This window comes from Dasypus novemcinctus, chromosome 5 (assembly GCF_030445035.2).
Source record: "Dasypus novemcinctus isolate mDasNov1 chromosome 5, mDasNov1.1.hap2, whole genome shotgun sequence".
Lineage (NCBI taxonomy): Eukaryota > Metazoa > Chordata > Mammalia > Cingulata > Dasypodidae > Dasypus > Dasypus novemcinctus.
In genome coordinates, this window is record NC_080677.1 from 150155701 (window position 1) to 150170579 (window position 14879).

The window sequence follows — 14879 nt, forward strand, 5'->3', positions numbered from 1 at the left end:
TCTGCCAGAGAAGTTTAAATGATGTGATGTGGGAAGATGTCACATTGCCATTAGTTGAAAATGTAAGCTGCAAGAGGTAAATGCAACATATATAGATTGTCCCTTTAAGGAACGTGGCTATAAGAAATGGAGAGGAAACAGTAACTAGAAGGAAATACAGGAGCAACTATACTTGTGCTCAGTTGGTAAGGGGCATCCTTTTGTTTTGCTCTGTTTTGTTTATTTTAGGAAAGCGTAAGCCTTATGCTGACTCTATTGATTTTTTTAAAAGATTTTATTTATTTATTTCTCTCCCCTTCTCCCCCCCACCCCAGTTATCTGTTCTCTGTGTCTATTTGCTGCATCGTCGTCTTTGTCCACTTCTGTTGTTGTCAGCGGCACGGGAATCTGTGTTTCTTTTTTTGTTGTGTCACCTCTCTGTGTGTGCAGCACCACTCCTGGGCAGGCTGCACTTTCTTTTGCACTGGGCGGCTCTCCTTATGGGGCACACTCCTTGCGCATGGGGCTCCCCTACTCGGGGGACACCCCTGTGTAGCATGGCACTCCTTGCGCGCATCAGCACTGCACATGGGCCAGCTCCACACGGGTCAAGGAGGCCTGGGGTTTGAACCGTGGACCTCCCGTGTGGTAGACAGATGCCCTAACCACTGGGCCAAGTCCGCCGCTATATTCTGACTATATTAATTGATTCCAATTTATTCTATTGATCAAAGAAGGAATATTAATTAGTTTATTCATAATTTTCAAAATATTTTGGCATCTAGGTACAGCTTTAGTTTTGAGATTTTACCCATCCATTTAAAACACTAAATTCTTACATTACTGGCACTGTACACTAGTAACCAGATAATCAGGCTACAATATAAGTAAGACTTGGTTTCTGCTCTCAAAGTACACCTAGAATGTAGGGAGTCTCAAGGTAGCCACAGTCCTGTGGGTGCTGTGGTAGAAGCAGGGGGACTGCCTAAAAGCATAATTGCATCAACACATGGTTACTTAATAAAATCAAGTGTAGCAATCAATACAAGAATGCCTGTTGGTAACCAAGTCTATAAAGAATTTAACTGTTTTCTCAGATGCTAGAAAAATAATTTTTATTTTCTGGAGGCATTATTAAAAATCCATAAGTGCCAGGTCTTCATAAAGAGAAAAGCAAGTACATACAATTAAATTATTTTCCACATTTTTAAGAATTTCATTTTATTGAAAATTACAGTTTTCTACAATATAAGTGTGTAAGACTTCTTTGTCATCTCATACCTGAAACTGAGGCAGACCCTCTTAGTTGGGGTTGCCTGAAAGCAGAGCTTGAGTCAAAGGCTCATGTGCATGCAGTCCAGGTGGAAGGTGATCCCAGGAAGCAGAAGGGAAGGATAGAGAGAATGAACAGGGCAAAAGGAAAAGCGGCTTAGGGAAGGGTAGTTGAAGTGGCCCCTCCTGCAGACAACTTGGGCTGGATCCTCTAGGACCTTCTAAGGACTTATTGGGATACAGGGCAGAACTGATTGCCTGGGGGAGGAAAAGGGAAAAGTCATTCATTGACTTGTGCCCCTATTGGGTAAAGTGGCCTATCCAGCTATAACTCCCCATAACTCTCCTCCCCCACTTTTTGGTGGCTCATGTCTGAATACTGAGCCAGTTCCCATAGTTACCATCTGTTTTGGTTTCTTTGGCTGCTCAAGCAAATACCATGAAATGTGAGGGTTAAACAGTAGGAAATTATGAACTCATGATTTTGAGACCAGAAGTCCAAATCAAGGCATCATCAAGGCAATGCTTTCTTCCTTAAGACTGGCATTCTGGAGCTGACTGCCAGGGATCCTCGGTCCTTGGGGCCTCTGTCACATGGCCACGCACATGGCAGCCTCTCCTGGCCTCGCCGTTCTCTTCCAGATTCTGTTGACCTTCAGCTTCTTGCTCTCTGTGGCTTTCTCTCTATGTGTTTCAATTTCATTCTGCTTCTAAAGGACTCCAGTAGAAGGATTAAGACTTATCCTGATTGAGGTGGGCCACACCTTAACTGAAGTAACTTCATTAAAAGGTCCTACTTACAATGGGTTCACACTCACAGGAATGGATTGTCTGGTTTTTTTCCTGTGGTATGTCACTCCAAACCACCACACCACCCCACCCTGAGACACTCCAGGACAGGTCAGGAGAACAACTTGTCATGGGCTGAGGTGATGACACCTGTCAGATTCCACATGCACAAAATTGGTTGGTGCCTCCACACATGGCAGTAGTGGCTAGAGTAAGATGGGACTGGGTGATGGTGCACAGGCTATGCCTGGTATACTCAGCTGCGATGTCACTACCACATCCCTAGTTTTAAAAAAATACTCAATACACATGCTTGGATAATGGATTCCAATGCTTGTGTTTGATATTTAGCAAATTTTTGAGTGTAATATTCTATTAAGTATATAGAAAACTGCCATAAGATTTCCTGTTATTTCAGTTTCTCTCATTCAATAACATAATAGTGTCTAATACCAAGGAGAAATGTAAACGAATAGTCATTCACTTATTTATTCAACCAATGTTGATTGGGCATCAAATATGTGCCTGGCAATGTGTTATCCACTTATAAATACAGAGATAGATAATGCATAATCCTTACCGTCACAATCCAAGATGAGAAATGGAAAAAGCGAAGATCTGCAATTTGCTGGAGAATGATGACTCTTATAATACAGGATGAAATGGAATGATAATGTCAGGATACAGAGGAGGCACTGCTTATCCTTCTATGCTGGGGGAAAAAGGGTTAGGATTCAATTCCAAAGGGAGATGATGCATGAGCTTAGGTTCGGAGGATACAGTGAAATTTGTCAGTTTGGCAAATTGAGGAAATGCATTCCCATAGAGGAAGCACATTGTGAAAAAGGTATGGAAGCAGGAGAGTTTGATCTGTTCTGGAAACTGCAAATGGGTCTCTGCAAACTAAGCCAGAGATGATGGGAGCTGCTAACAGATGAGATAAAAATGAGGGGCTTTGTTTATCAGACTATGACTTGACTTGGCACGTAGCAGGGATGATTTTCAAAGGCAGAGTGCTGTGAACAGATTTGCATTCCTATGGCAATTGGGAAAAAGAGACTAGAAGATGGCAACATCAGTTAGGAGGCAATTGCAATAATTTCTGTTCACTAATTCAGCAAATATTGATCTGGTATGTATCAGGCATTGTGGGGAACACTGGGAATATATTGGTCACTGAAACAGAACACCCATGCTCTTGGGTAGCTTATCTTTCAGTAGCACTGGAGTGTGAATGTTGAAGTGGTAGTGGTGGTGGTGGTGATAGCAGTGGAAGTGGTAGTTATGGAGGTTGTGATGATGTTGGTGGTGGTGATGGTGGTGGTGGTGGAAGTGGTAGTTATGGAGGTTGTGATGATGGTGGTGGTGGTGGTGGTGGTGGTGGAAGTGGTAGTTATGGTGGTTGTGATGATGGTGGTGGTGGTGATGGTGGTGGTGGTGGTGGAAGTGGTAGTTATGATGGTTGTGGTGATGATGGTGGTGGTGGTGATGGTGGTGGTGATGATGGTGGTGGAAGTGGTACTTATGGTGGTTGTGATGATGGTGGTGGTGGTGATGGTGGTGGTGGTGGTGGAAGTGGTAGTTATGGTGGTTGTGATGATGGTGGTGGTGACGATGGTGGTGGAAGTGGTAGTTATGGTGGTTGTGATGGTGGTGGTGGTGATGGTGGTGGTGGTGGTGGTGGTCGTGACGGAAGTGGTAGTTATGGAGGTTGTGATGATGGTGGTGGTGGTGATGGTGGTAGTGGTGGTGGAAGTGGTAGTTATGGAGGTTGTGATGATGGTGGTAGTGGTGGTGGTGGTGGTGGTGGAAGTGGTAGTTATGGTGGTTGTGATGATGGTGGTGATGGTGGTGGTGGTGGTGGAAATGGTAGTTATGGTGGTTGTGATGATGGTGGTGATGGTGGTGGTGGTGGTGGAAGTGGTAGTTATGGTGGTTGTGGTGATGATGGTGGTGGTGGTGATGGTGGTGGTGATGATGGTGGTGGAAGTGGTACTTATGGTGGTTGTGATGATGGTGGTGGTGGTGATGGTGGTGGTGGTGGTGGTGGAAGTGGTAGTTATGGTGGTTGTGATGGTGGTGGTGGCGATGGTGGTGGAAGTGGTAGTTATGGTGGTTGTGATGGTGGTGGTGGTGATGGTGGTGGTGGTGGTGGTCGTGACGGAAGTGGTAGTTATGGAGGTTGTGATGATGGTGGTGGTGGTGATGGTGGTAGTGGTGGTGGAAGTGGTAGTTATGGAGGTTGTGATGATGGTGGTGGTGGTGGTGGTGGTGGTGGTGGTGATAAAGGCAGCAATAACACCTAACTCGTATATAGCATTGTCTATGTGCTAGAAAATGTCTAAGTACTTGACATATTTGTCTCATTTGACCCTCACATCAATTCTCTCAAGGAGACACTATGTAATCCCCCATTTTATAGACTAGGAACCTGACAAACAACAAAGAAACACAACTATAAGATAAAGATAAATGATTGCAAAGAGTAAAATCGGAAAAGTTATAGTGAGTAACTAGCTTGAATAGCCAGGGAAGGCCTTTCTAAGGAGATTTTTTAGCTGCTGCCTGAATGACAAAAGGTACCCAACATGCAAGTTCAGGTTTAGCAGTGGGGAGGGGTGGCTTTCTGAGGGGGAAGGATAGCATTCCAGGCAGAGATAAGGCAGGCAACGGCCCTATGAAGGGAATGAGCTTTGTAAGTTCAAGGACCCTAAAAAAGGCCAGTATACCTGAGTTACCAGAGGCCTGAACTGGTCACATATTGAGACGGTGGCAGCGTCCTGGGTCCAAGTGAGAAATGGCTGAGGCAGTAGGAATGGGGCTGTGAAGAGAATGCAGGTCTGAGAGATTTAGGAAGTAGAATCTATAAAGTTCCATAGATCCTCAAAATGAGTGAGATTGAATGAATCTCACAGGCCACAAATGGCAAAACACTGGCCAAGACACAACCATGGTCACCTCTGTTCTTTATACTTAGAGCATCTCAATAAATCCTCTAAATAGCCTTCCAGGTCAATCACGTTCTTAAAGCTAATCCATTCCTGCGGGGGTAAACCTATTGTAAGGAGGTTTTCATAAGGTTAGTTTGCTTAAGGCACAACCCAAGATGGGTCTTAATCTTCTCACTAAAGTCCTTTATAAATGGGATGGAGAGAGAGAGAGAGAAGGCTATGCAAGCAAGAAGCTGAAATAAATGAAACTTAGAAAAGAGACCAACAGATGCCGCCGTGTGCCTTGCCATGTGACAGAGGAGCCAGGAATTGCTGGTCACCTGTCTTCGGGAAGAAAGCGTTATTAGGACGACGCCTTTATTCGGCGTTCTCATAGCCACAAAACTGTAAGCCAGTAAATAAACAGATTCCACTTGTTAAAGCCAACCCATTTTATGTTATCTGCTTTCAGCAGCCTGGCAAACTAAAAACATGCCCATTTTTTTAATGAAAACATTGAAATTTAAAGAAGTAAAGGACTTGACTAAGATCATAGAGTTAGTCATGATATTCAATATACCTGATTTCAAATATATTTATTTTGAAATTTATTTGTCCAAATGATTTCCTTATCATAGAAGTTTAGGGAATATTCTAAAATTACAGTCAAAAATTAGGGAAAAATCAGAGACTTAAGCTATTTCTACATGTGGTCGGTATGGAGAACTATCATCTTCTAACTTCTTTCACTTCACCATTTATTTATCAATCACTCAAGTCAACCAGATTTTTCAGCATTCAATGCCAATAAAATCTGTTTTAAAAAAATCTAAAATATCATCATTATAACATAACAAAATTCGTCAGAAATCAATTTTTATTGGCAATATCCTTTATTACACTGCCATAAGCATTTATCTATCCATGATGATATGTGTACACACTTCTTTAAAGAGCATTTATTACCAATGATTTATGACAGACTAAGTAAATAATTCAGTCATTCACAGATGTGCCTTAGAACATAGCACATGTTGATTTTCACTCAAGCATTGTTTGCAATGATTATTTTAAAAAAAGGAACAAGCAGAATTATAGGTTTTTTTCCCAAGTAAAATTATTATCATGATAAGGAAGAATATCTAATAACATGGGAAGAGGGTCACCATAGAATAACTGAGCATAAAGGGTTATAAAAAGTATTATGTATAATCTAATATTTGTTAATGGACGATACACTTATGCTTGCATGCAGATATGTACAGATGGTTGGCTCGAGGGCTAGGATTTTAAACCCAAATGAAAGCAAGGTTATCTCTGAATGGTTAGATTATGGATAACATTGTGTATATATGTGTGTAAATAAACATATATATTTATATTTATCTGAATTTTGTTATATATGAATGTTTATACACATTGTATAAAGAATATATATATTTTACGCTTGTAATTGGAAAACAAAAGTTCTGATGTCTTTTTTTTAACCCCAGATTATATATAAAGATTCTGACATACTGAGAGACTCCATAGTAATGTGCACAAAGTTATTCAATAAGATGAACAAGAAAGTCAGGTTTGAGAATTTTGGTCTCTTATTCCCTCCACTGGCCCTTAGCCACAAATTCAAAATGCTATAACTCTTTAATTATCTGGAAAATTAGAAATTTATTGAGTCTGTCTAAACAGTGTTGAACTCTACCTTTAGTTAAGGCTTTCCCCCTCATTTTGTATATATTAAAAACAACTTCGATTCAAATGAAATAGGGAAAATGTTAAAAGCTTTTCTCACTGTCAGAGTAATGTAAATGTAAACAATGTGAAATAGCCCTTCAGTTGGTTTAACCTAAACAAACAAAAAAAATTAAGAATTCAGCCCTGTTTTACTTTTTCTCCCGAAACATAGACTCATAATTAAACTTTTCACCTTTCCAAATTACTCACTCGGTATCCTGCCCAGTGGGTGGCTTTCTTCCCAGACGTTCCGACTTGGAACATGTGTAAAGTAGGAGTCCCTGCATGGAATTTACAGCTAAATTTAACCAGGTATATTTTAATAAGATCAGCATATCTTTGCCTTTCAACACTAAGTAACTTAACAATTAACTGAATTTAAACAGCATTTTGTTTCATCAGAAGTGAAATTTGAAGCCCTAATTTCCATATTTATTGATGTTGTATGCAGAATGAAGTCTGAGTAAAAATTCCATGTGTCTGCCTTGAAGAGATTTCAAGAACACGAATGCATTAACCTTTTGCAGGAAGCTCATGAAGACACAGAATCTCACTTACTTGATGCTGATTTCCAATCCAATTTGCCATGGCTTTTTCTGGGAGAGGGCGTGTTAAATAGGAATGCCTAGATGTGACAATTTTGGGTAGTCTGTCTAGACAGAATGGAATTCAGAAGACATGAGTGAGAAGCGAGCAGGGCTACACGGCAGCAGTGAGGCTACGTGCTCCTGGAACACCCGTGAAAGCGCATTCTCAGAACCTACTGTCTTCTTCGTTTCAATCCAGGATCTTGATGAAAACGCTCAAATAAATGCAGCAATACATCTTGCTTTCAATGCATTTAAAACTAGCCAAAGTTCTTTAAAAAGCATTTCCACGATGTGACTACACGAAAACGATTTTGAGTGAACTCAAACCATCAGTGACTGGGGGCAGGAAAGATGGCCTTTTTCCATCCTCAACCTTTCCACCTTGGAAAGCACGCTTTTACAAGGCATTGAGTTTAAGAATGCAGGTACATAGGTGTCGCCCACAGAGAGCTACCTTGAAGGGGAGAAAATTAATTTGGCAAATTGCTCAGTTCCTCGCTAGAAGCTGTGAGCACAGCAGTTGGTCACTGAAGGGACTGGCTCTGTTTACTGAACCTAATGAGTTAAAGATGAAGCTTTCCCCAGGTTTGGGGACTGTCTCTTCATGAGGCCAGGAGCAGGAGGATGTATAGAAATCTCTCCCCACACCCCCCCCCAAACTAATTAGCAGCAATGCTGATGTAAATAAACCCAGGAGGAGGTAAATAGAAGTGAGGGAAATGGTACACAAAGAGCTGTCAATAATACAGTATATAGCAAAATGAAAGAAGTTCAGAAAAGAAGTTTATAGTCAAAATTATCTACATGTATTAGTGTTTACTCTTTTAGCACCGCATTATCTAATAAAATAGGTTTCTAAACATGAAACCATTGTCTACCAAAATCAAGCAAATAAATTGTCTTTGCCGAAGGAAAATTTGCATCCCTTTATAATTAATCTCCCTCCAAAACTAACATTTCATTATTAATTGAAACTTGTTGTGATAGAGTTGATATAAACATTAATCTGAGTTCATTTATTTGGTTTAAAAACATGGCTATAGAATAATCTCATTCACTTTTAGGAAAATTGGATGAACTCAAAGCTAAATATTTATAGAACTCTCACGATGACATCCAAATACATAATAAATGTGTTTATTAAGAAGCAAAGTTTTATATACATATTTATACACATTAGTATTTCACTGACATGGGGAAATCATTTGGAAAAATTACACTTTCCCAGATTTTTTTTGCCCAAAATCTTCTTTATCAGACCAATTGTTTTGCACTTAGCTGCTACCAATAAGTAATAACTTATAATTAATTTGTGAAATTCTTTCTAAGTTTTCTTTTTATACAATTATTTTATTCAGTGTACTGCATTTTCCACTATATTTGAGGATGATTTTAAATGCCAACAGCAAAATATTTTACACCCTTCTTCAGTGAATTATTGCAATATGATTTCATCCAATAAATACTTCGGGACTTAAAAAGGACACATGATGCTCTAAAAATTATGCCCCCAAATCAAGAAGCTTTATGGAAACCACTCACATGCCCACACACCACATTTTATACAGTGTCGTGGGAGACCTTGGTGATCTCATAACCCATAAATGTGTCCATATCCAATAACTACCATTGGTTCTGTGATGCCACACCAAACAACTAAGACTATTGTTTCCTCAGAGAAGAGACAGTCCTCCAAATGTAAACTGATGACATTTAAATCATAAAGGTAAAATGTCAGTGCACATGCATTTTATCTTTGTGGGAAATTTAAGAGACCTAATGAATAATGTTGTGTGTGTATGTGTGTGTATTCTGTAGTAAAACTATACCTATATGGACACCGAAGAAAAATAAAGAAGAGCACAGAATTTTTAACCTGCACATTGACTCATATGAAAAACTATATTTTAAATTGGTATATATAAATAAAAATCAAATATAAGCATATTCTTGGGCACAAATACAAAGAATCAGTGAGAGAAAATATTACCACATAATTATGACTAGCATCCAGTGTTTTCTGAAAAAATAGTTATAACCGTTATGAATTTTTATTCTTTGTTTCTGTTTGTTTCTATGCTATTTGGTCAGTAAAATAAAGCGCTCCACGCCCTACTTTCTGTAAGTTTCATAAATGCCAAAGAGATAACTTTGGAATTTTGTCTGGTATTACTCCTTTCCCACAGAACCACAAAGTGGTGGCATAAATAGCTAGAGAACAATGAAATGGTCAGCCAATCCTTGTGGACAATGAATTAACTTTGTACACAACCTTGTGAAAACATCAGAGATTTTAGAAGATAAAGATTTTGACTGGAAAGAACAGGAAATGGCAAAAAAATTTAATCTGTACTTTTGTTGGTCTCAAAATTATAATTCACTAGGTTCTGAATGTTTCACAAAAGAGTAATTACCAACTAACTTCAGACTATGTTGAACTTATTTAGGAAAAATGATACCATAACATTTTGCCTCATATTTGCAGATGGGACCTAAAACTACCCAAACAGGAATTATGCCGGCTGGCCCTTTGGGCACCATAATGACTAGGCTGAACACTGTATTTTTAAGAGGATAAATCACAGAAGTTTACCCTTACTTGAATTTAGTTTACTAAGCTTGAAACACTCCAACCAAGCAGTAAATTTGACCCGGGGAAATGAGAAGGAAAGAAAAAGTAACCGTTTATGAATGCACGTATCCACGGTTAGCTGAATGTCAAGCCTGAAACCCAATACATGAATATCTCACTGAGTTCTTTGTTTCTTAAAGTAAAATTTAAATTTTATTCATTGCTAATTAAATAATACATAAATGTATTCATTTTGTAAAACATATAAATAATAGGGGAAAAAATGAAAGTTCCTCTTGACACCATTCAATCCCGCTCCCCTCCAGAAGTAACTACTCCAGAAGTAACTACAGTTATCAAGCTGGTGTGTTTACTCTGAACATTGTGCAATGCATATGCATGACATAATGTATATGTACCTGGACACATATAGTTTTGTGTGTGTGCTGGGAGTATTGAGTGTGTATGTTTCAGCAACTGCTTTTTTCACTTAAAAAAATATGTCATTTTAGGGCCATATACATGACCTATCACATTCTCTTTAACTTTTTATGATATTCAATAGCACAGATTTTTTGTTACCATTCTCCAACTAATGTACACTTCAATACTTTCCAATTTCCTTCTTTGTAAAAGAAGCAGTGAAATAAGCATCCTGTTATGCCTAATTGTATATCTGTGTTAAGGTTCCTTTAGTATAGACATCAATGAGTGCATTCATTTTATATTATTATAGTATATGCCAAAAATTATCTCAATCCCCATATGCCCACTCTTTGACAATGTGACTTTTCATCTCCTCCTATCGAGAAGTGCCATCTTCCAGGCTTGGCCATGTGTAGTAGTTTGATATTTTGTTTATGAATTCCAAAAATAGATATTGGATTATATTTGTGAACTGGTTTGGGCATACTAGATTGTATTAAATTCAGAGGTTTCACTTTTACTTGATTAAATAATGCTTAAGGCTTTGATTGGGTGACGCCAGTAGGGCTTTGAGTCCCTGCTCCCTTGGTGGGTGGGGGCTCACAGAGAAAATGACAAGGCACGGGAGTTAGTTGGATTTTTGATCCTGGGAAGTAAACACATAGAGAAGAGAGAAGGCTCAAGTGGACACAGCAGAATCCCCAGGAAGAAAGATGAGCCGTTTGTCTGATAGTCTATGGCTGGCCTTGTGGAGAGAGCAGAAGAGCTGAGTCCAGGGAGAAACGAGCCCAGGGAAGAGAAGAACTGAGGAAGCCTGAACGCTGGCAGACATTGGCAGCTATCTTGGTCCAACACATGGCAACAGACTTTGGTGAGGGAAGTAACTTATGCTTTATGGCCTGGTAACTGTAAGCTTCTACCCCACATAAATACCCTTTATAAAAGCCAACAGGGAAATGGACTTTGGCCCAGTGGTTAGGGCGCCCGTCTACCACATGGGAGGCCCGCGGTTCAAGCCCCGGGCCTCCTTGACCCGTGTGGAGCTGGCCCATGCGCAGTGCTGATGCACGCAAGGAGTGCCGTGCCACACAGGGGTGTCCCCCGCGTAGGGAAGCCCCACTCGCAAGGAGTGCACCCCATAAGGAGAGCCACCCTGCGCGAAGGAGGGAGCAGCCTGCAGAGGAATGGCGCCGCCCACACTTCCCGTGCCGCTGACGACAACAGAAGCGGACAAAGAAACAAGACGCAGCAAAAAGACACAGAAAACAGACAACCGGGGGCGGGGAGGGGAATTAAATAAATAAAAATAAATTTTAAAAAAAAATCCAACAGATTTCTAGTATTTTGTAGCAGCAACCCTTTGGCTGACTAATACAGTCACATGACTTGCTTTGACCCAAAGGACATAAACATGATGCCAGCAGAGTCTTGAAAAATGCTTGTGCATTGGTGCTTGCCTTCTCTTGCTGTTCTTTGGAAGGCGGAGCTCACCGTGTGAAGAATCCCAGGCTAGGCTACTGGAGGATGAGTGCCATGCGCCATGGAGGCCAGGTGTTCCATCTGAGACCCACCCAGATGAACCAGCTTCCCAACCCCCTGACAAGTGAAGGTCATCCTCGACCACCCAGCCTCAAGGGAGCTGGCCCAGAACTGCCTGGCCAAGTCATAAAAGTATGAGAGCCAATAAATGCTTATTAGCTTATTATTTCTTATACTAATTATTTCTGAACTACTAAGTTTTGGAATGGTCTGTTACACAGCAAGAGCTGCCTAATTAAAAGAAATACAGTCAAGTTGGCTGCACCATTTAATATTCTTACCGGCAGGCTATGAGCCTTTTCATTTCCTCACACCCTTGGCATGACTTCAGAGTAAAATGATTAGGCAATTCACTTTACCTGAATAAAAAAAGAGATGCAAACCCCCAATAAAAACTAAAAAGACAATCTCTCTTCTTTCTACATGATAATGAACTCCTTTGCTCTTCAACAGGCCATTTTTCTTGTTTTACCTACTTAAAGCTATCTATCAAGCACGAGCTTGGTAAAAGGCACCAGCATATACTTCCGCTGCCGGGAAGGTGAGAACCCAGAACCTGGAGTGCAGAGGAACTTTCTGATTCTTCAAGTTGTGAAACCACCGAAGGTTGGCAAGCCGTGAGGGGAAACCTCCTGCCTAGGCTTCTATCCACGCTATACCTGGGGATCTCATGCCCCAGCAGCCATTGACCTGTGGATTTCAAATTCAAAGCCACACAATAGGGCTGTGATTTTTAAAACCATACTTTGCAGAAAGCCAAAGTTCCATAGAGCTGCTTCAGAAGTTGAGAAATCACTTGAATGTCCCTTTTTAAGACAGGCTTAACTATTTTTAAAATGTAAAAAATACACTGTAATAGAGAAAAGTTGAATGTTCTCAGAGCATTGAAAGAAAGGCAGACCAGGCCAGTGCAAAAACTTTCCTGCCATAAAACACCGAGATATGCAAGATAAAAATTTAATACAGAGCCAAAGTGAGAAGATAGAGAAATTCTCAACATCCAGGGGCTGAAAGCTAGAGGGATGAGCTGGGGTGGAAGAAAGTGAGCCCATTCTAAGTGGCACATGATCTGCTGTAGTAAGATGGAACCAGTTCATTGGACTCACCCAGGACAACTAACAAAGAGGTGATGATGGACAACAACCATCCCAAGGAACAGAGAGTCTGTAACTGTAAGCAAGAGAGTCCCATCCATCTGCCCCATAGGATCTAAGCCCTCTCTCACTTATAGGCAGAGTGGACATCTCCATCCCAGAATCCTCAGAACTAGGGAATGAATCATGGACTAGAGTAGACTTACCATTATTCTACTATAGACTTACTCTTATTCTACTAATAGAAGAACTTTTATCATTGATGTGGAGGCAGTGGCTACTAGAGATTCTGAGGGAGGGGAGAGGGAAAAATAGGTGTAATATGGGGGCATTTTCGAGCTATTAAAATTGTCCTGAATGATATTGTAATGACAGATACAGGCCATTATGTATCTTATCAAAACTTAAAAATTGTGCGGGAGAGAGTTTAAACTGTAAACTATGACCACACTAGTGGCGATGCTCCAATATGTGCTCATCAATTGTAACAAACGCACCACACTAATGAGAAATGTCAATGTGGGAAAGTATGGGAGGGTAAGAGAGTGGGGCATATGGGAATCCCCTATATTTTTTATGTAACATTTATATAATCTAAAATTTCTTTAAAATACATACATACACAAAAAGATGGAACTATAGAAAGGCTACTCTTCCAGTGGAAGGCAAGTGAGAGAAGCCCTGACAACTGCCCTGAACAGGGGACAAAAATAAAGAAGCTTATTTTTAAAACTGAGGACATGGCCAGATTTAGACCCTGATTTACACTACATACCTGTTAACCAGGACCCACAAAATGCCCCTCCCCAAAGAATTCTATATCCATTTAAGGTATCATATAAGAGTGAGAGCATGATATAGACACTTTCAGACTAAAAGATGTAGTCTTTTAGACTACAGAGCACAGAAAGAAGTGAGATTTACGGAGCAAAGTTAAAGAAGGAAATTTTTAGAGGTGTGGGTAAATCTGAGTAATTATTGATCATGAGACCAATGTGGATGCTAAAAACAAGGCAGAACTACAATACTAGAAAACAGTTAACATTCAAGGTGAGAAGGAATGAGAGCCAAAGCAATCAATTTGGTGAAATATTAAAGAAGCGAATAGAGATATTGATAAGATTTTGTCAAACCAAATACGGATGTTAAAAATTGAAAGTTTACTTAAAAAGAATAAAAACAAAATGTGTAACTTCCAGTCTAGTAAAGAAAATCTAATAAAAACTTGATCAATCCAATAGAAAGCAAGAAAGGAGAGGAAAATGTTACAAAGAGAAGATATGTCAAAGAAAAAGCAGAATAAAGCATTAAAATAGTACTTGTGTTTTTTATATATAAAGTATCAAATATTTCACCGATTCTAAGGTATATATTTGTTCACATTTTAGCATCTCTGAAATCAGAATTCATATTTCCATTAATGTGTATTAAAATCGCTGTCAGCCATACAAGTAATGTGACATGGACGTCGGTATCTGAGCATGCATAAACATCAACAGTGCCAGCATCAATACTTGCACAATGGATGTCAGCACCTCAGAAGAAAATCCTGGAAGCCGTAGTGGAACAATATTTTCATCTTAGGAACCAACCATTCTGGGAATAAAGCGATAGGTGATGAATCAAACAGGATTACTATTCCCCAAGCTGGACTTAAAAAGAGGGTTGTTCTGCATAATTAGAGAGCCAGCTTAAGAGCCAATATTAATGGTTTTTAATTCTTTTGAGAAGTGCTGTATCACCAATGCTCTTGATAGCACGGGGGATGACCGGGCCTGGAAAGGCACAAACTTTGATGGCCCTGGGTCAAAATCTAATTCGGAAGAGTTAAACTCTGAATGTGACACTTTTTAGATATAACTTTATTAATTTATTTCACTTATATGGATGCAGAAGATTGGTATATGGTGTTTTTGATGTATTTAATTCTAAAGGAGCTCTTTTAGCAATTTCA